The sequence below is a fragment of the Peromyscus maniculatus genome, chromosome 19 (assembly GCF_049852395.1).
Source record: "Peromyscus maniculatus bairdii isolate BWxNUB_F1_BW_parent chromosome 19, HU_Pman_BW_mat_3.1, whole genome shotgun sequence".
In the NCBI taxonomy this organism is placed as follows: Eukaryota; Metazoa; Chordata; class Mammalia; order Rodentia; family Cricetidae; genus Peromyscus; species Peromyscus maniculatus.
Window position 1 is genome coordinate 38,785,851 of NC_134870.1, and position 22,521 is coordinate 38,808,371.

The window sequence follows — 22,521 nt, forward strand, 5'->3', positions numbered from 1 at the left end:
ATACACTAAACTGTGTTAATACTGTGAATTTGAATTAAAATGAGTTGTGATTGCTCAGGTTTAATTTATATTTGCAACGATATAGTGGCTAATAATGCCCCAGAGTTGGTTGAGTTCTCAGGAAACAACAGTTTCTCAGCCAAATATAGTAATGCATGTCTTTTTTTTTAATATTTTATTTTTACTTTATATAAATCAGTGCTTTGCCTGCAAGTATGTCTGTATGCGGTAATCAGATCCCCTGGGACAGGAGTTACAGACAGCTGTGAGCTGTCATGTGGGTGCTGGGCATTGAACCCAGGTCCTCTGGAAGAGCAGCCAGTGCCCTTAACCACTGAGCTATCGCTCCAGCCCCAGTAATGCATGTCTTTAATACCAGCACTCGAGAGGCAGAGACAGGTGGATCTCTTTGAGTTTGAGGCCAGCCTGGTCTACACAGAGAGTTCCAGGACATCCAGGGTCCTGTTGCATAGATAGGTCCTGTCTCAAAACACAAAACAAAACAAAAACTATTTCTCTGCACTTTAGTGATTACAGACCATTACAGCATTTCTAGCAGAGCATTTGACATGATTCACATTTAAAAATACTTCTATCGTTTGATCAATAAAGCCTACATCTAGGACTCGGTGCACTGAGCTTCTCCATAAGGCTAGCTTTTAGTACAAAGGCGCCCGGCTGCTGTGATCACATGGTTCTCCTTGGCCTGATATCCTGTACAGCCCTGAAGTCATTGACCAGCTTGTTCTTGTCTACCAATTAGTTCACCAGCCTCCTGACATTTTAGATCACCTCAGCCCCATACTCCATGGTTCCCATACTCCATGGTTCCCAGAATATTTTACACTAACAAAGTTTCTTTCCTTGTAGTGGTATTGTGTTCCCCAAAAATATTGTGTACTCTAATAAACTTATCTGGGGTCAGAGAACAGAAAAGCCACTAGGTAGGCGGTGATAGCACACACCTTTAATCCTGGCATTCCAGAGATAGAAATCCCTCTGGATCTCTGTGAGTTCAAGGCCACATTGGAAACAGCCAAGTATGGTGACATGCCTTTAATCCCAGAAAGCCAGCCTTTAATCCCAGAGAGTGGTGGTAGAAAGCAGAAAGGTATATAAGGCGTGAGGACCAGAAACTAGAGGCATTTGGCTGGTTAAGCATTTGGCTGGTTAAGCTTTCAGGCTTTGGAGCAATACAGTTCAGCTGAGACCCATTCTGGATGAGGACTCAGAGGCCTCCAGTCTGAGGAGACAAGACCAGCTGAGGATCCGGCGAGGTGAGATAGCTGTGGCTTGTTCTGTCTCTCTGATCTACCAGCATGGACCCCAATAACCGGCCTCAGGTTTGATTTTATTAATAAGAACTTTTAAGATTCCTGCTACATTTCCTCCTCATTATTATGGTCTTGTAGAGGAGTCTGAATTTCTCCATTTTCTCCCTTTTGGCCCCAAGAAGGCTGTTCCTGCATAAAGTTAAATCCCGGGGTTGTATCTCCATTTCCACACAGGAAGCCCCATGTCCCCATGCAGTCCAGCTCAGAGGAAGTCACCGAGAGACCCAGGGTTCATGTGTCCTTCGCTGCTTCCAGATTCTATTATCTTATTATCTGCCTATCTATCTATCTATCTATCTTTCTATCTATATTTTTATGTATTTTTATTTTTATGTGCATTGGTGTTTGGTCTGCATGTGTGTCGGTGTGAGGATTTCAGGTCCCCTGGAACTGGAGTTGCGACAGTTGTGAGCTGCCATGTGGTTGCTGGGAATTGAACCCGGGTCCTCTGGAAGAGCAGCCAGTGCTCTTAACCGCCGAGCCACTTCTCCAGCCTCTAGATTCAGTTATTTTTATTATACTTATTTGCAGTGTCTGGGATCTGGTCCAGGGCTGCAGGTATGCTCAGCTATCAATCCTACTGCTGAGCTACGCCCAAGCCTTCCAGTTAATATGCTTCCTGCATTCTAAAATGTAGAATTCTTTCCTCTTCCCTCACTGGTGGAATTGTGACGCCGTAAAAAATCAAGTGTTTTGCAGCTTAATTGGTAGTGATTTTCTCCTTTCTTAGTAGGTCCTAAGGTAAGAGTGTATCTCTTTATAGTCAATGGTCTTTTAGGCCTGGAAATTGGTTCTTATATGTAGTTTAATGAAAATGTTAGACCAGTGTTATATTGCCGGTGTGATGTGGCCTCAGCGCTGTCACTTAGGGTGGCTTAATTGTGTTTGTGTTTTGTTTTTTAACCTCTCTTAATGTGTTGTCAGCATTTTAGAGAGACGTTTTCTTAGTTCGAAGGCTATTTACAGAGCAAGCTTTTGCAAACTGGCAACTGACTTTGGAGTCGTTCTTGACCCTGACCATGCCACCAGCTCTCATTTCTGGGGATCATTTTATATAGAATCATTTTGCTTTGCTTCTGAATTTCTTTCAAATGCTCGCTTCCTCCCTTTGGAGAGCTTATGTGAACGATTCACAGGAAGCATTTCTGGGAGAGGCTAAGTTGAGACTATGCAACCTCACAGCCATATAAATGGGGGTAGGTTTTTGCAGCTCCCAGCCCCAGCATTCTAAGTTGTGAAAACCTTCCTTCAGTGTTTTGGGGAGAAGCAGCCAAGGAAACATGCAGGAACGTACTTTCTAAGCTCTGAAGCTTTGGCATTTCTGGGTGTTATTAATAGTCTCCGAGGGCACCTTTAGTAATAGCTAGCTTTAACTAATTTCCTGAGCAATGACGCAAAGCACCCTACATACTGAGTTAATCTAGGATGAGTTCCTGGCTTTCTACTATAGATCATTATTGTATCTGCCCAGCCCTGATAGTACCTGCTCTCGTGTTCAGATAACCCTACAAAAAATAGAATTACATGAAGGTCACCTCCCAGGCTTATGCCACAGTGAAAGGAAAATGTACCTAATTTTAAAGCCAGGTTGCTCCATCATGGGGAGATTGCTTCCCATCCATCCAGCGTTCACTCTGCCCATAATTCTACAGTGAGCATCCTGCTCCTGTGATCTTGTAATCAATCTGCAACCAAAGGATCAAGTACAAATTGCTAAGCAATGCGCAGCTCTGTGCACCCTGATAGTCTGTGAACAATGGAGCTGTAATTCCAGAAGAGACTCGGAGTCAGTTCCTTTGCCCTAACGGATAATCACATCCGAGGCTTCTAAGACAAATTATAATTTGGTCTATTCTTAAAGACCTCCTGAGGTGACTCGCCAACCTCTCTCAGAAGCCCTTTCCAATATTTAGCAAATGTTGCTGTCTGTAAATACTTCTTTGTACCTCAAGGAAATTTCTTATGGCACAGAATAACCAATTTTTGTGTTTATCTTCTTTCTTCTTCTTAGAGGTAATACTGACAACATACAATGTGTCTGAGTTCATCTCTGACTTGTTTGAAACTCTCTGCAAGGTAACATTCAAATTCCTTAGTGTGCCAGAGAGTCCAACCGGACTCAGCCACTGGCTTCATTCAGAGTACTGACTCCCAACATGCCCTGCGTGTGGCTTGTGCTTAGCCCTACTAAGTGCTTTTTGTACCCCAGCAACATGATGCTTTTTAAAACATTTAGCTGGAATATTTTTCTCTCTTGATCTTCCCAATCTGACAAATTTATTTTGTTTTTATTCTTTGTAAAAACTTGAAAAAATACATTATTAATATTATTATTTGAGGTTGGGTCTCATGTCTCGCAGGCTTTGCCTTGAACTCACTGTGTGGCCAAAGGATGACCTTAAGCTTCTAGTCCTCTTACCTCTATGCCCAGAGTGCTAGGATTACAGATCTAACCTCAGTCTCTGGTTGACACAGTGCTGTTGGTCGAACCCTGGGCTTTGTGCTAGGAAAGTCCTCTACACGCCGAGTGATAGCCCAAGCCATCTTTTTTCCCCCCCGAGACAGGGTTTCTCTGTGTAGCTTTGGCACCTTTCCTGGAACTCACTCTGTAGCCCACGCTGTCCTCAAAATCACAGAGATCCGCCTGCCTCTGCCTCTTGAGTGCTGGGATTAAAGGCGTGAGCCGCCTCTGCCGACGCCGCCACCGCCACCACCACCCCCGCGCCAAGCCATCTTTTCATTTTTTTCAGATCAAGTCTTACCTCTTCCTCCTGTCTCCTAAGCTCTTGATCATGTTGCATGTGGTATTCTTCATCAATGCTAGACGATGGGAAGTAAACTGAAATGAATTGTCCTTCCATGTGTACACAGGAACTGACCTCTAGTCGGGGTTCATAGAGTGAATAGGAAGAGTGGTTAAGTAAATGGCTGTCCCGATCACTCTTCTGTTACTCAGAGAATCTAAAGGTTTTCTGCTCCCATAAATTAGGGTGAGTGTAAATGCAAAATGGGAAGACCTGCACAGAGAACCAACCTGCTATGTGTCTGTAAGAGATGCTGACAAAGCTGCTACCGTCAGGAGTTGCTGAGGGACAAATAAAAGCGCGTGCGCGCGTGCGCGCATGTGTGCGTGTGTGTGTGTGTGTGTGTGTGTGTGTGTGTGTGTGTGTGTGTGTGTGTCCATCCCTAGCACAAATAAATAACTTGACCAAGCCAGAAAGTCAAGCATCACTGTTTCATTATGAGACTGATTTTTTTTCCCCATTTGTTTTTTAGTACTGATCAGCGGGACATTTTGCAGCAGTTTTTAGATGCTGGCAGGCAGCGCAGTTTCAGATGCAGGTCGTTAGAATACTCCAGAAGCCTATCAGTGTCATAAGAGATTCTGATGGTGGGAGTTGAAGGACTAAGATCTGCGTATGTACACACCTGGTGCAGAATTGTGTTAGCCAGAATCTTCAGGGTGTCCCGAGGCTTGCCTGATTCTATGACCACTCTGTGCCCCTGAGTGTGCCGCAGAGTCAGTAAAGCAACCCGGAACCAGGAAGAAACAAGGATGAGAGAATCATGTTTGTTTCCTAATGTGAAGGGAGATTCCCAAAGCTGCCCTCTACAAATACTCACACAACAGCTTCTTTTATTCCTCAATGTTGTCTTTTCTTCAGAATACTATGTGTCTTCTAATGTAGATCATTGTTGGTCTCTAGCCTACCCACTTCTGAAAAATGTTTTGGATTTTCCCTGAGTTCTACCTTCCTCTGGTAGAGGAGTTGATGAAAGTTGAATTCATTAAGATTCATTTTTGTTGCTGTTTATCTGGGGTTAGTGGGAACAAGAGGAAACAAAGGCTTGTATAATTGACAGACTAGAAATCCCCTTTTGCTGATCCTTCCTGGGTCAGCTGATGACATGAGGCCTGTAGGATGGCCTTTTCTGGAACCATCCATCAGCACGTAGGACAATAATCGTAGCTAAATTGTTGAGTGGAAATGGAGAACTTTAAGTACCTTTTAATTTGTACCCCAAAGAAACATTATGTGGCCTCTTTGGAATACCTCTTTTCTCTTTCTAATGAGGAAGGCAATTATGATTTTGATGCATCTGTTATGACTTGAGTCAGCTATTAAAGGAACAGGTGCCTTGGTGATCGTGCTAATAACAGAAGTTGAAGTCTCTTGTAGGTAAACTTTTCAATACATGGACAACAGCTCCTTCCCTTTCTCCCTGCATCCCTGCATTCTTCCCCCTCTCCCTCTCTCCCTCCCTGCCTTCTTTTTTTCTTTATTTTCTTCTTTCCTAAATTAGATTCTGAGTGTCAAATAGAGATGTCTTGTACTGTCTATACTACACATTTTTATTTGGGAGAAACTGTTTTCCTTTGAAAATATCCCCCCCTCCGGTTTCAAGACATAAGAAGTTCGATTACTGATTTTGTACATTGTCCATGGGCACCGAAACACTGGCAGACATTTGGGTTTTGGTAAATGGGTTGAAAGTAAAGAAAAGGCAATGGAAATAGCCTGTATTATCTGGGCAGGGGTTGGGCTTGAAGATACCTGTGCCCAACTATATGAAGAGAGAGACCTGTCTGATACTTTGGCACCACCAAAGTTTTGTTTGGCGACCTATGGCTTCTGTGTGAACACCATGCCCTCTGTAGAGTTTCCCCAGTTAAATTCTTCTGTGTGAATACACACACTTGTACATACACACACACACACACTTGTACACACACACACACTTGTACACACACACACACACACACACTTGTACACACACACACACACACACACACACACACACAGAGCTACGAAATAGTAAGTTTTCATATGGATTTTCAGCCACCTTTAGTGTTAGTTATCTCTCCTTCCTAACCCCTCCTCTGCTCTACCCTCCCCACCCTTTCCCCTCTAGACCTCCCTCCCTTTATTCTCTCCTTTGCCCCCACATCACATGACTTCTGCTATCTCTGTTCAATAAAGATCTTTCTTCACCCACCACTGGTCCCTTTCCAGTTTCATTGAATTCATAGGTAGTCCAGGTTGCACCCACAGATCTGAATCAATGCTAAGATCTATGTAGGAGTGAGAACATGCGGTGTTTGTCTTTATGGGTTTGGGTTACGTCACTCAGTATGTTTTCCACTTCTGTCCACCAACAGCCATTAGCTAGGCAGGAGAGAGAGGATAGGTGGGGCTTCCAGAGAGAGAGAATAAATTGGAGGAGGAGAAAAAGAAGAGGGAGCAGTGAGAAAAGGAGAAGGAGAGAGGATGCCAGAAGCCAACCACCCAGCCACCCAGCCAGCCACAGAGTAGGAAGGAAAGAAAGAAATATAGAATAGAGAAGGATAAAAGCCCAGAGGCAAAAGGTAGATGGGATAACTTAAGAAAAGCTGGCTAGAAACAAGCCAAGCTAAGGCTGGGCATTCATAAGTAAGAATAAGTCTCCATGTAATGTATTTATTTGGGAGCTGCATGGTGGGCCCCTAAAGAGCAAAGAGTAAAAAAACCAACTACAATGATTGTTGATTCAGTTTCCTGGGTGAGCAGGGTCCTATTCCATTTTTAGCTGAGCCTGTCACCTAAAGTATAATCCCTTTTTTCTGAAAGTTTCATAGTTTCAGCTCCAACATTAAAATCTTCGATCCACTTACAATTATTGGAATGCAGGATGAGAGAGAGGAATTGTTTCATCTTTATACACGTAGATATCTAGTTTCCTATGCTGTTTTTTTCTTCAGAGTATATCTTTGGTGTTTTTTCAAGATTTAGGTGGCTCTGGGTGCAAGAGCTCATGATAGTAAGACCCTAATGCTGAAGACTCCACACACCTCAGTCACAGGACATGGAGAAATGAAGCTCGTTCTGACCAGGAAGCTAATGACCAGGATAACAAGATGCTATTTTGGGTACATTAGTGGCATGAATTTTAAGGGGATAATCAACTACTTTCTACTTGGATTTCTGATCGGTTCACTCCACAAGAGACAACACATGCTTGATACGATAAATCTGACCAAGAACCTATGGTTGGGGAGCTCATAGGCTCCCAGTTGAACTTACTATTATTAGTTCGCTAAATGGACATTGTATCAACCTGCCCTCTGAAGTCATATTCCTGTGCTCTTAGTGAAGTGCTCAGACCACAACAGAGATGTTTCTCTGTGCGGTAGATGGAGGTTAACACAGAAACTCATACGTGCGTGGTCGGAGTGCAGACAATAAGTGGGACATCTGTGTCGGACTTCTTCCCCAAGTCTCAGGGCTGTCACAGATAACGTCAGAAAAAGTGTAAGAGGACGGGAGAGACACCGTGTCTTCTGGACACGACGGGGTCATTGTGTTCGTGGACTCACAACAGCTGTGGTTGTGTGCACATGATCAAGCCAGTCAACATTCTGGCTTGGTGGGTGTGTGTGTGGGGGAGGATGAGCTCCCAGAACTGAGGAGCTATTGATAGCAGATCGGGGTGAGGGAGCCTCTGTTTCCTTCAGGGGTGTGGTCATTGTCAATCGTGCCCCGGCGGATGGCGCCACACCAAGGACTACAGGAGCGGCACAAGCTGGCTCAGTGAGTTACAGCAGTGGTTCTCAACCTCTGGGTCATGACCCTTTTGGCAAACCTCCCTCTCCAAAAAAATATTTACATTACAATTCATAACAGTAGCAAAAGTACGGATATGAAGTAGCAACAAAAAGTCATTTTGTGATCTGCTTGCCTCTGCCTCCTGAGTGCTGGGATTAAAGGCATGGGCCACCACACCTTAAACATTGTATTTCCAATCTATAAAATAGGTATAAAATTGTATCTGTTCCATAGCCTAGAAGTACCTACACCATGGGGTTACTGTGAAAATTTAATAAGATAATGATACAAATAAAGAACATTCATGTATATAGTACTTTAAAATATGCACACACACACACACACACACACACACACACACACACACACACACACACACACAGCTACACAGACACATGTAGACACACAGACCCCTATACAAACAGCATGACTTTTAACCCTGCAGCTAGAAGGATGGTTAGATGGAAAAATCTGGAAATTGTGCACATTTCATCTCTCCGAATGATTCTGATAAACAAGCATATTTGAGAACCATTGATCTTAAACATTTATTGTTGTTGATATTTTTAAACAGAGCTGATTTTTAACAAATAAGGATTCCCTTATAACTTCTCAGAGAAGTTGGGTCTAGAAACTTTTCCGGGAATCTCTTTAAAGGGACTTTCACTGTCCCTGAATTCCTTCTTAAGTTGTCTTCTTATATGATCCACTGAGCATGAAGCCTTCACTCTTGTCTGCCTGTAAGGTCAAGGACGTGTGACATGGAATCCCACTGTACTGCAGTCTTGACTTTGAATTTCAAGTTAAGTCTCAGAAAATACCTTGTTTATGTACATTGTCTGCATCCTAGTAGAGTGAATGTAGGGACACCTCCATTGGAATTTTCAGGAAAGGAAAGCTGGAAAGAGATTCAAGTGGGAGATTATAAGCAAAAATCAATGACAGTCTACTCACTGTTGCTAAATTGGGTGGTAGAAAACATCACCGATTCCCTGGTTTTGTGGTTGGTTTGATTGATTTGGAACATGGAAAGAAATCTTCCAGAGAATCCTTCTTCCTTCCTTTGTGTTATGTAGTTCTGTGATGCAAATTTGTGCTCTTATCAGTTGGAAGTGACCATAAACCAACTCCTGTTAGCATTCAGGGGGCCAGTATAAGATTATATTCCAGTTTTTACAGTGGTTCAGGGATTAATGTGTTCACCTGCTTTCTGCCATAGCTAGTTCTAGGGAATCACAACAAATCTTTAGCACCCACTTAATTTCAGTGTATCATACAGATCATGTTCCCCCTTACAGTTGGTTTCTTCTCAATCTGTCTCTAACTGTATCCTCTCAGGTTTGCTAATCCAGCTAGGAGAGGATGCTCTTGCCTCACAATTCAAGCAATAGTTCCAGGATGGGATCTCATTAGCCGAGATCTGGATCACATGTCTATTCTTGACCTCACGTCATCTGCATAGTCAAATACTATCACACAGTGATTCACTAGACCTGGCATAGCATGCCAGTCCCTCAAGGGATGGGATCGACTACATCCTAAGAACACCAGGAAGTCAGAGACTTGTGATTCCTGCACTCCACTCGCCAGTGTCAGAAAGATTTAAATACTGCTTCCTCTTCAATCAATTTATTCCTTTCTACTTGAATGACTTGACTTTCCAGATGAGCATGTGGACAGCAGGCTACAGTGGAGACATTAGTTTTTTGAGAGGCCTGTGCCGACAGGTTCATATTTAATAGGAATCCATATAGTAGCCACTCAAGGTCTTGTCTCCAGAACAGCCACTTCACGTAGTTGTTGAAAGCATTTTCTCTGTGGAAAATCCTTCCCCTTTGACTCCTCCACTTCCTCCAGCAATCTGAACTTCAGGAATTAATGCTTTTCCTCGGGCTTCCTAATTCACAGCATCTTTGACTTTCTGAAGTATGTCCTAGAAAATCACCACAGTAAAGGAGGTTTGTGAAGTTGGGTTAAAAAATGTTTTGCTGTTGTGCTTTGAAGATATTCATATTTCCAAACCCATGAATAACATGATTTCCAATTTTGCTTCAAAAGATGTGTTCTCAGAGACTCTGTGACCCATCTCTTAGGACATCTTTCTGTGAGGCAGTGGTGAGCAGAGAGGTGACATGGCCATGCCTTTCTGGCTGTGAATGATTCCATGTAAAAGGGAAAAGCCTGCTGGTTTTTCTGCATGCAACCTTGCACTTGGTACCAAGACTGAACATACACCCAGTGGAATTCAGCTTTGTGTTGATGGATGCTGGGACTTAGGAGGGAATGGATAACGTATAGGGACAAGTGTGGTGGTTTGAATGAGAATGGATCCTATAGGCTCATATATTTGAAAGATTAGGAGGTATGGCATGTAGAGACCCACAGAAGTTTCCTAGTGAGAACTTACTCAGGGTCTGACAACCTGAGCTTGCTTTACCCAGCAGGGCTGCATAGGGGAATGATTGGACCATGGGCGTGGTTACCATGTGTGTGGAAGGGTCTACACTTGGCTGTGCAGTGTGCTTTGATCCAGCAAGGAGGAGGTCTTTTGCCCTGCCCCTTGGCATTGTTATAAAAAGCCCTTTTGAAGAGGCAGAAGGGACCATTGGGTTTTGATCCAGGTCCTCCCGAAGCTATCCTGTGTTTCTGTCTTTCTCCTCTTTGCTATCTTTCTATCTAAAAGTTTCTTATTCCTCTCTCCTCTCATAGGAACCCTTTAAACGGTGGGAGCTGGCCTCTCACAATGGCCTTTTTGAAGAAGGTATGTCACTGGGAGTGGGCTTTGAGGTTCCAAAAGCCTGCACTGGGCCCAGTCTTGCTCTCTCTGCTATATGCTTAGGGATCAGATGTAAGTTCTTAGCTACTTCTCCAGTGCCAGGCCTGCCTGCCTGTTACCAGGCTTCCTGCCATGGTGGTATTGGACTCACCCTCTGAAACTGTAAGCAAGCCCCCAATCAGATGCTTTCTTTAATAAGTTGCCTTGGTCATGGTGTCTCTTCACAGCACTAGAGCACTAAGGCAGTGGACAGCAGACACTTTGAATAATAAACATATCCTGTGCTTGGAAGTCGGGCTTTGCAGAATCTCCTTCCAGGACAATTTGTCGATAATTATGACGTTTCAAATGCAATACCTATAAAGGGTCAGTGAGATGCTGTCAAGTCTGGTGACCCAAGGCTGATCCTTGAGACCCACACGGTGGAAGAGGAAAATGACTTCCTAAAGTTGTCCTCTGGCTCCCACACTTGTGCTGTGGCATAGAATGCCCCCACACAAATAAATACATAAATGATTTTGAATTTATGAAGATTTAATACAATACCATGAAGACCTAATATATAATAATCTGCAATTGAATAAATTCTAAGTCTGATATAAAACCTTTAATTTCAAAAAGTGCTAAACTATTTAAAAAAACAAACCTCTTTTTTTCTGCATGATGAAACAAATAACAGAGGCAGAAGACAAATGGCAAATTATAATTTATAATTCACATAAAACCTCCCACAAATCAATGAGAATGAGAACAGCAAACAAATAAAGATAAAGAATCTAGTCATATCATAAAAATTATAAACATTGATTTTAAACATATTAAATATGATGATTACCCATCAGTAGATATGCTTAGATTAAAATACCATTTAACACGCCAGACTAATAAAGATAAGAAAATTTCTTAGTATATTATATGTGTCTGGTAAGGGGACATGTTAGGAAACAGTCACTCATACATCCTGTTAGGGATGTAAATGGATAAATTTATTTGAAATCTATCTACCTTTTGTGTAAATAGTTTTATTACTAGACATATGTCCTCCTTTGGGCCTGTTTGTAGTTTTTCCAAATGATGTTACATGTGGTTTACACTGTTTGACCTTGCTGAAGACTCTGGTGATCCAAAAATCTGCCAAAGAGGGGTCCCTCAAGTATGTGTGAGCCTCGACAAACGCTGTCCCGCTGGAACAGAGAAGCATTTCCCCATGTGTTGACATGCAGCCATGGCCATGATAGAGGGTGTGGATGAGAAAAAGGAGAGGCTGACCCGAGTGAGCATCAGGTTTCTAGGTGCGGATTAGACCAGCTGATGCCCGAAGTCCCAGGCAGGAATGGGAATTGAGTGGCTTTCAGACGATTATATTCAAGGGGGTTACTTTTTTTCTAAATACTCATGCAACTTCTATATCTGTAACTTGAGAATGTACTCGTTTTTCAGAATGCAACAGTGTTTTAAATATAATAAAAAAAAACCCACCTATGGGTTAATCTACCACTTCTATTACTAGAGATCCATCCAGTTTATAAAAGGAAAACACATTGGTAGCACAAATAAACAGAGCTCCTCCTGTGGTTGTATGGAATATGGAATATTTTCTAAGACAAACTGCAATAAAATGAAAAATGAGGTTGGGCATGGTGTCATGTGCCTTTAATCCCAGCATTCAGGAAAGAGAGGCAGGTGGATTTCTATGAGTTCTGGGCTAGCCTGATCTACAAAGCAAGTTCTAGGACGGCCAAAACTATACAGAGAAACCCTATCTTGAAAAACAAAACAAAACAAAAAACCAGAACAGAACAAAGGAAAAAAAAAAAAAAGGAAAAATGTTGATGGGCATGGTGGTGCTTGCCTTTAATTCCAACCCTTGGAAAGCAAAGGCAGGTAGAGTTTTGTGAGTCTGAAGCCAACTTGGGCTACAAAGTAAGAAAGACCCTGCCTCAAAACTAAATTTAATTAATTAATTAATTAATTAGCTAAAATAAATCACAAAATAAAAGCCAAGGCCAGCAAGATGGCTCAGTGAGTAAAATCACACACTGTGTAAGCCTGACCACTTGAGTTTGAACCCAGAAAGCTTCAGTGGAAGGAGAAATTCACTTTCAAAAGCTGGTCTCTGGTGTCCACACTTGTCATAGCCTATCTGTGCCCACACTCACACATATTATACACCAAAACACAATAATTTTTAAAATTAAAAAAAAAAGATAAAAAACAGCAAAAGCAAATTCTATAAAAAATATGTTCTGTGTAATTTGTGGCAAAAAGAAATATAAATATTAATGCAATTAAGATTCCATATATGTAATACTTGCATATGCATGGGACATTCATGCATGTAGAAAGACAGGGCAATAATATGGGACAGGAAGTCTGTAATTAATGGATATAACCCTTTATATACCTTATTGTTACGGTTTAAGAAGTATAATGTCTCCACAAGCTGATTGTGATTGAACACTTGGTCCTCACCTAGTGGCATTGTCTTGGGGTTTCAGGGAACCTTTGAGAGGTGAGGCCCAGTGATAAAACTTGTGGATAAACCTTGAGATCTGTAGCTCTGTCCACTTCCTGTCTTGCTGTGGGAAGTCTTTCTGTACGCTATGAATATATGTTGCTCTGATTGGTTGATAAATAAAGCTGCATTGGTCTATGGCAAGGCCGCTTAGAGGCAGGTGGGAAATACAAGCAGCTATAGGGAAAGAAGAAAGGAGAGGAGGGAGAGACGCCAGCCTAGAGCTCAAGAAGCAACATCCCAGAAGACTGGTAATGCCATGGCCACATGGCAATACATAGATTAACAGAAATAAGTTAATTTAAGATATAATAGCTAGCTAGTAAGAGCCTGCCATAGGCCATACAGTTGATAATTAATATTAAGCCTCTGAATGATTATTTTGTCAGTGGCTGAGGGACCGCAGGGCTGGGCAGGACCTGAGAAAACTTATGGCTACACTGTCTTCTCTCTGCTTCCTGATATTTCCAGCTGTTGCAGCCTTGTCTTCCTGCTTCAACAGCTGGAGCTGCTCCTGCCACAATGTCATTCCTGTCCCTGCCCTGATGTTCTATACTCCCAAACGGGGCTAAAATAAACCTCTCCATTATGTAGCTTCTGGTCAGGTATTTGGTCACAGCAAGGAGAAAAGTAATTAATATACTCATGCATTAATATACTCATGCATTTTAAATTCTGGTGTCCAGATAATAATATTCCAACAGAAGGGAAAGCATAAATACAAGGATAAACATGTAGCTTGGCCAGGCTGTGATCAGCTTAGTTGACCTTCTGGATGAGGAGAATCATGCCAGTTAAAACTGGATTAAAGGAAGAGCCAAGCTCATGGTGTGTGGAGTTGGAGTTCCAGAGACACATTTGGATCCTCTGTAATCCCAGAATGACCCAACAGACAGGAAAGGCAATTGCAGAAGATTGATGGCTTCGTATTTTGAGCAATAATAGTCTTATTTTAGAGAAGCTATTCAGTTTTAACATTTAGTGTTCATAGGGAATGTTGGATTTTTATAGCCTTCCAAGGAATTTGGCAGACACAAAAAGGGAAATGTTGACTTTTACATGTTGCCCATTATGCAAAATTCTGAACTATTCAGAACACAAGGGAAGCATGCTACAAGCACAGTGACCTTAAAATGTTCACAGACAGATGCATCGGAGTCCGTTTCACATTGCTGGTGTCCTTGGTCAGCGGGTGGGCACACAGCTGGCTAAATGCCTTGCAGCAGCCAGCCTAGGGATGCACATTAGCTTCTGATTTAAAGGAAAGGGAGGGAGGGAGGGGCAGGCAGACATTGCTGAGTTGGTACACTGCCTCGTAAGCATGAGGCCATGAGTTCAGATCTCCAGCATCCATGTAAAAAGGAAAGCCAGGCATGGTGGTGGCCATTTATAACCCCAGCTCTGTGGGAGTGCATACAGGCAGCTCCCTGCAGCCCACTGGCCAGTTAGCCTAGCAGGTCAGTGAGTTTAAACTCTACTGAGAGGCTATACCTAAAAAAAATACAGTGGACACTTGGCGAGAAAGGATGTCATTTTCTGGCCTGACACTGATGTCAGCCTCTGGCCTCTACATACATGTGTATGTGCACACACCTATATAATATATGCATGCACTCATTTAGGCACAGGGTTGGGGGTGGGGAGTGAGCCTATGGTGGAGAGTGAGACATGAGATGTGTTGTTTGGGGTCAGGAGGTCAACAGGGAGGCCTGGAAAACAGGTATAGTGAAGCTAGTCACCCATCCCAATGAGTACTCACACTTCTTAGCCACAGTGACTGTCGTGTGGGGCACATGCATATGACCCGGTGGCTTACAATAGAACAAAGCCTGGGATCAGAGGGAGGCACTCTGGGACATACTTTCCCAATGGATTGGACTGAGCCTGGGAGTGAGGCCATCCACTCAGCAACAGCACGTGCCCAACCAACATAGAAACTGAGCCTAAGGAAACGATGTAATCATTGAACCTGCCAGCCCCAAAGTTACAGCTAACCCAACATTATGACAACCAGAGCCTCTGAAACACAATGCCTCCCTTTCCATCCGTCTCTGTAACACAAGCCAGCTTGTGTTTTCTGCTATGGTCAATGAGAGCCCTGACTGACATATCTGTGGTGGTGATGATAATAGTGATGAGCTAGACATGTCCTTCCTCTTTCCAAATATTTTCACCCTTAGCGGCTAATTAGTTCTCCTGACAATCCTATGGGAAGTCGGGAGTGTGATAAGGGAACCAAGGCTCATAGAGGTTTGGTGACTAACTTAGGCGCTATAGTTGGTAGAGAAAGAGTCGAAACTCAGGACCGTGAATTTCATGGTCTCTGCAGCATCTTTCCAAAGTGTCCGGCATGATGTTGGAGTCCTTGGCTTCTGTTCTCTCACTCATGACTGGGCCGTTTGCTCAAAGGACCTGCTCTGAAGATATGCCCTGGAGGATCCTTCAGATTCAGTCACTGTGTGAGTCGCTGGCCCGGGGGAACAGTGGATAAAGGAAGCTTGAAGGATCTCACATTAATGGAAAGCAAGAGGCTCCGCTGTCCCCAAATCCTGCCAGAGCACAACGTATTCGCGGCTAGAAATAGGCCAGCCTGAGTAAGGAAGGCACCAAGAGGTGAGGCCGATCTGTGACTGCTGGGGAGGACGTAGGGGAGGGGAGCACAGACAGTGACATTTCCGTTTCTGGTGGCCCCATTGCTGTGTGCCAGTAACAGGCTCGGCCCAATGTCCTCAACCACCCAGTTGCCTGCCCCCGCTCCCCCACCACTTGCCTCATGTTTGAAAACTGCAGTGTATACTCAAGTAGGATAGACATAGTAATATGCTTGTCGATGATAATGGAAGTGGTGTCAGGTATTGAAACATTATGAGAACCAGCAGATAGACGCCATTTGGTGTGTTACTGGAAAATACAATCTCCGGTTGACATTCACAGTCAACACGCAGACCGAAGTCCTTCGACACCAACCTGATTCCCACAGTGAGGTTAGACATGTCTAAGGGGCAATTGCAGCCATTAACCTGTTCTATAATTAAGACTTTTTCTCTCTCTCTTAAAGGATCACCCTCATTCTTCAAGACGTTCTCAAGTTACTGCTCTCTTAAAATATATTCAATAAACTCAATAACCTTTTTTTTTTTTTTTTTTTACAATAAAGAATTGCCATCTACTACCCACAAGGGAATTCTCATTGGCTCAGTCTGTCCCGCCTCCTGGAGAGCAGCAGGTCCTCGGGGAGGGTGAGTTCCTGCTAGGCCCCTCCTCTGAGCTAACCTCTCTCCTTCCAGTGTACTGCGTTTCCTTCTTAGGGCCTGGCAGGTAGTTTCTCATGCTGAACTTAATCAGATCACTATGTAATTACAGAGGGACTGTCAGGATATTTTTGGTTGTCATCTTCTAACAAAATGCAGATTGCGTGGCATGTATACATAGAATTACTCTATAATTTAAAGTAAATTGACATTTAATTTCAATTTAATTACACAGGAATTACAGACATGACAGATAGAGTCTAATTAGGAAGAAAGTATGAGAATCTGTTTATGGAGTAAAAAAAAAATCCATCTCGTGTCACCCTTTTAACAGAATCAAAATAATTCTCTGAATTTTTGTAGAGTGTGTATAATAACAACAGTAATAACGAAAACGGCATTTGGACCATTCATCATTTGTACATATATTAGCTCGGTGAAACTAGCTGTGGCTCTGTGAAGTGTCGGTGATCATTCCCATGTTACCGATGGGAAAATTGTCATTGGATGAAATGAGTGATGTGCCCAGTGTCACACAGCTAGAACAGGGTCAAGGTAAGGTTTGGAATCAGCAACACTGGACCTTAAGCTCATTTTCATGCATTTCCCCCTCATAGGAAGCAAAGGAACATGGGATGAAATCCCAGGCCTTCTCAGAGGCCTGAACTCTTCTAATCAACAGCCTGGAAAATTGGACTGTTTTCTCCATCCCCTTCTCTCTCTGTCTCCTATTTTTCCTCTTTCTTTTTCTTCATTTAACAAAAGTTTATACTGATGGACCTCACCTGGTGGTATCACTCTGAACGTTGGGAGTTAAGGGCTAGGAAAAGCTTTGCCTCCTTCCTCACAGGATATTTTTGTGGAGGGTGAATGTGGGCGCAGACATGTTGGTTAGCGGAGTTTTCTGGAGTGGTCAATGTTGTGCGATATTTTGTTTGTGTTCTGACAAAGCTTGCCTGGAGATCAGAGGGCAGAGCTAGCCACTAGTTAACCACAGAGGCCAGGCAGTGGTGACACACATTTCGAATCCCAGTACTTGGGAAGAGGAAGTAGGAAGATCAGGAGTTCAAGGTTACCCTGGGCTACATGAGATTGAACCAGTCTAAAAGAGAAACACAGCTGGGTGGTGGTGGTGCACGCCTTTATTCCCAGGAGTTGGTGGTGCACGCCTTTATTCCCAGCAGATGGGAGGCTCAAGCCTTTAATCCCAGCACTAGGGAAGCAGAGACAGGAATATGAGGCATGTAGAGACAGGATCTCCCCCATTCAGTCTGAGAATTGGTAGAGACAGGATCACCCCCTTTTCCGTCTGAGGAGGTAAGAGGTGACTTTGGCTGCTTCTTTACTTCTCTCTTTCAGCATTTACCCCAATATTTGACTCCGGGTTTTTATTATTAAGACCAATTAGGATTCATGCTACAGGTCAAGGCAGGGCTTCTCATCTCTGCCACCACTCTGTATCTCCAGGGAGCTGCTCCACAAACTCCCCTCTCCCTATAGAAATGCTGGGATCACAGATTCAAGTATAGGTTCATGGGATCTGAACTCAGGTCATCAGTCTCGTTCAGCAAGTGCTTTATCTCCTACTCAGCAGCTTGGGTGTGTAACAGGTCCCTGGATCTAGTTGTTCATGTACTGAGCTACCAGGATCCAGTCTCACAGGGAGGGCTTTTGTAGGGTCTTTGCCCTCAGGAGTGCCTTGCCCTGACTCATGGAGCTATCCTTTGGGTTGTCCAATTAAACGGAAAGCAAAGCAGAGTTCTCTCTCTCTCTCTCTCTCTCTCTCTCTCTCTCTCTCTCTCTCTCTCTCTCTCTCTCTCTCTCTCACACACACACACACACACACACCACTTTCTTTTTTCTTTCCTTTTTCTCATCTCTACTGTAGTACACAGGAGATGCCGCCTGGGTGACTGACTTCCTGCTCCTATTCCATAGACCAAGCCTCCTGCTCACCTCCAATGAGAACAGTGTGTGTGTGTGTGTGTGTGTGTGTGTGTGTGTGTGTGTGTGTGTGGGTGTGGGTGTGGGTGATTCATCTAAGTTCTTTCCATCTGAAGTTTCATTCTCCCATTTTTCCATCCTTTCCATCTCTCAGATAAAATCCCTTCCAGGCGTGCAGTACTTTATTCAGAGGCTTTCTCTTCAGCCACTCACTCCATCACTACATTCAGCTCTGAAGAAGGTGTGCTAATATTTACACAGGAGCAAACAGAGAGCCAGAGATGTGTGCCATACTCATCACTTTGCCTTGTCCAAGATTTGTTTCTTCTAAGATCAAGGCCCACCTCTGTCTCAGGACATCTTTTTCTGAAATTCCCTTCCCCCTTGCTTCCTCTTTTAAATCTCAATTTTAAGAATTATACAGCATCTCTATAACTGATTCTTCAAGTGGATTTAATGGAAACACCTGAGCACATTTATTTTACTTTGTGTGTGTGTGTGTGTGTGTGTGTGTGTGTGTGTGTGTGTGTGTGGCACACACAGGGGGGCATGCGAAAGTCAGAGGACAACTTTCTGGAGTCCGTTCTCTCCTTCCACTGTGGGTTCCTGGGATTGAACTCAGGCTGTGTCAGGCTTACACAGTGTCTCTTTTACCCACTGAGCCATCTTGTGGCCCCACATATCTGTTTTAAAGAAGTAACTTTACAACATCATCTCAGCTGCACATCCTGCATGACCTTGTAGGAAGATATGGTAAATGTAAATCCAAACATCGCAGAGTAGGGATGTCCTCATGAGATCAGAGCTGGCTACTGCGGCCTGCAGAAGGTTCCTAGCCTGATGGCAGCTCTTTGTAAGAAGAGCGAGTGGCCTGCTAAATGTCTGTCAACACCAAGTCGACCTGCTCCTTATTGTGATTGGCAGTTCGAGAGGGAATTGAAAGTGGATCGCGATTTTCTCTGCCTTCAGTGGGTTTTGATGCTGTTCATACCCTACCCAAACCATGTGAAATTGTACTGGGAGAAACAGTGTTCTGACCCGCTCACTGTATTTCCCATGAACTTGACTTTCCCTGTACCTACAAAGAATGAGCATAGGTCCCACTGTGTCCTTGAGGTTTCATGACCTTGACATTCAGCACAAGGACCCTAGCCTGACAGCAGCACAGGTTGGAGTTGGGGATCTAGTCTTTCTGGGCCTCTCCTCAGCCAATGGCAGGCAGATGGCCAAGGTGCTGATGTTCACTCCTCCATTCATGCTGGAAACTTTATGGAGTCCTGTCCTGTGTGCTACAGAAAAATAAGTTCCACACAAAAGTAAATATAAACGCAAGCATAGTCCTCCTGGGTTTAAGAAACCTGGACTAGACAGCTTAACCTCCCCAGACTCACATTCCTGCTTCCTTCCCGTGGGCTCCAAGGATCTGATACTGTTTGCTTATGAAAAATCAAGTTCCCTATGCTAAGAAATGGGACATTTTGAGAAGGATATTAACTGTCACCTTGAAAACACATCTTGATGACATGTAAATGATGATGTAAATGAATCCAACCCAATGGATTAATCAAATCATTAACATATCAATCATTAACAAGTGAGTATAATACCAAAAAAAAAAAAAAAATCAAATGAAATTGCTCCTGCAGGTAGATGAGAAATTCATCTATTACACTGCCTTAAATCTTTTCTTTTTTTCTGGAACAAAACAGGATATAAATAAACATAAACACAATAAAACAACAACAAGACTGTCTGTCATTGTAATTTCCTGTTTTAAAGTAGAGGAGAGATGTACTGGAAAAGATACTTCTGTTTATTCATTCAGCTTGAACACACCCTGAGAGTTCTACATAGCTAATACATGGCCACAGTTGCAGTTCCTGGGACCCTTACACCTTGTTCAATTGCTTTCTCAGCCTTAAGAAAAAGAAATCTAGAAGGAAGCCAGCCACTTCTAAAACCACACTTAGAATTCATCTTCAGTCTGCAGCAGATAAAAATCAAAGAACGTCGCTTTACCTTTGCTTCGTCGTGGGTTTATAAAGACTACACACACAACAAATCTGAACATGCGAGGGATGAGTTAATAAAAAAGAGATCAAAAGAATAAGTGACTCTCCACACAGAACACCGTGGCTCAGGGACAGGGGCTCTATAAAGGGACACTTTGTCATGAGGAAGCGAGGATGGAGACAGCAGTTATTGAGAGAGCGTTTCCCCAGCGGGAAGCAGCGGGGGTCACTCACCCTCTGCATCTGGGATTAGGAGAGAGATTTACCCGTCATGCCCTGCTCCACAAAGAGGAAACTGGCTGCCTTTGTGCAGGGCTTGGGGCAGGGCGCACCCTCTTTCTGGTGATGTAGAAGGCTTAGACTCTCAAGAAAGCGGCAGCGCTGAAAACTCAGAAAGCTCACTGGGCAGGTTCGTGGAACAGAACTGCCAAGTTCGTTCACATATTTATGACGCTGAGGATGGAGCCTAGTGCCTTGTGCATGCTAAGCATGGGTTCTATACCACCAAGCCACTCCCCTAGCCTCTCTTTCGTGATAACCTCACATCACCCTTCTTAACTCTTACTCAGTTGCTTGGTTACGTTAAGAAGATGGTCCATTCTCCTTGGACCTGAGCCCATTACCTTCCCCCTTTCAAAACTTTCACCAAAAAGTACCCTTACCGTGTCCTAGGGCTGGGAGACCTCGAGTCGGGGGCACCGGGGCACGCTGGTGTAGATAAGCAGGTGGGCGGTGAGTGTTGTAGGCTGGAGCAGCGGGACTTCTAGAGTGTGGGGCAGTGCGCTGTGTCTGGAGCGGTTCAGATGAAGAGCTAACATAGAGTTGGCCAGATAAAACACTTCTGAATTCCATCACGGGGAGCAGCTACTGGTTTGAAGTCTGGCCAAGTCTGCTAAAAAAGCTAATGGAGGCCCTGGCATCAGGAAGGTTGTTTTGTTGTTGTTGTTTTGAGATAAAGTTGCACAGTGTCGCTCTGGCTGTCCTGGAACTTACTTTGTAGACCAGGCTGGTCTTAAACTCATAAAGATTCAAGGGTCTCTGCTTCCTGAGTGTGCCACCATGCCCAATTTAATGTTAAGGCTTTAAATATGATTAATAAAGTTTGTTACTTCCTTTTTAACTTAAAAAAAAAAAAAAAAAAAAAAAAACAAAGCCAGAAAAGAATTTGCACTCTGAAAGTTGTCCTAATTCTGAGGACAGGACAATGTGTAGCACAAATGTTTAGAACTGGAGACAAGTAGGTAAAGAAGTGAAGACCATCAGGTCACAGATAAGCCCTGTCACACAATGCCGTGGATGACACTCAGGTCACACACCCATTTCCTGCAGTGTGCAGGGACTGATTGATCATCACGGTGTTTTACCCACTGACCTGACAACGGTCAGCCAAGGACTCTTCCTGGCAGCCATCGCCCATCCTCTGGAGCTGAAGTGGGAGATATATACTGAAGGCAGTTCCCTTTAAAAAAAAAAGTGTGTGTGTGTGTGTGTGTGTGTGTGTGTGTGTGTGTGTGTGTGTGTAGCTGCCTGCAGAGGTCCCAGGAGGGTGTAGGATCACTCAGTGCTGGAGTTAGAAGCAATTTCTAGGCTTTACAGTATTTCCACCATTCAAGATAATAAAGACACTGTAACAAAATATTATTATCTGAATATACATTATCAACACCAATATGATACAGGCATATAATTCTCATTTTATATATGTACGGTGGAAATACTGTAAAGCCTAGAAATTTTGTGTATGAGTCACTCAGTGCGTGTGTTGGGAATCGAACCCTGGTCTGTTGAACCATCCTTCCAACCCTGGCATCTCCTTGATTTTTAGAGCAGGTGTTGCTTGAGGACGTCGAGGAAAAGGGTTAGGCACTCTAGAACTTTTCAGAAGGTCTCACCACCATGAAAATCGAATGCTGGTAAACCTCTTTATTACAGAGAAGACCATGTTGCCAGTGGTCACCAGATCCCCGAAGAAAGGCAGATTCCGATGGCAAGTGTGTTCAAAGGGGACTGCTCCTGAAATCTGCAAGCCTGGATTCTAGGTTTGTTACTTCCATGTATTAGGAAAGGAACTGCGTTTAAAATGACTTAAGTTTTCTGGAAGTGGA

General features: G+C 43.5%; 2 long non-coding RNA genes across 2 annotated transcripts; both read right to left on the reverse strand.

Moving 5' to 3' along the window:
* Positions 1 to 1,943: 1,943 nt before the first annotated feature.
* On the reverse strand, positions 1,944 to 5,544 carry LOC121823918 (uncharacterized). The gene is made up of 3 exons (XR_006065559.2): positions 4,764 to 5,544; positions 4,097 to 4,154; positions 1,944 to 3,019 (listed from the first exon to the last, which is right to left on the reverse strand). It is a non-coding gene; the product is annotated as an uncharacterized LOC121823918 (long non-coding RNA).
* Positions 5,545 to 8,441: 2,897 nt separating this feature from the next.
* On the reverse strand, positions 8,442 to 20,842 carry LOC121824041 (uncharacterized). Its single transcript, XR_006065782.2, has 2 exons — positions 20,651 to 20,842; positions 8,442 to 8,816 (listed from the first exon to the last, which is right to left on the reverse strand). It is a non-coding gene; the product is annotated as an uncharacterized LOC121824041 (long non-coding RNA).
* Between the last annotated feature and the right edge of the window lie 1,679 nt (positions 20,843 to 22,521).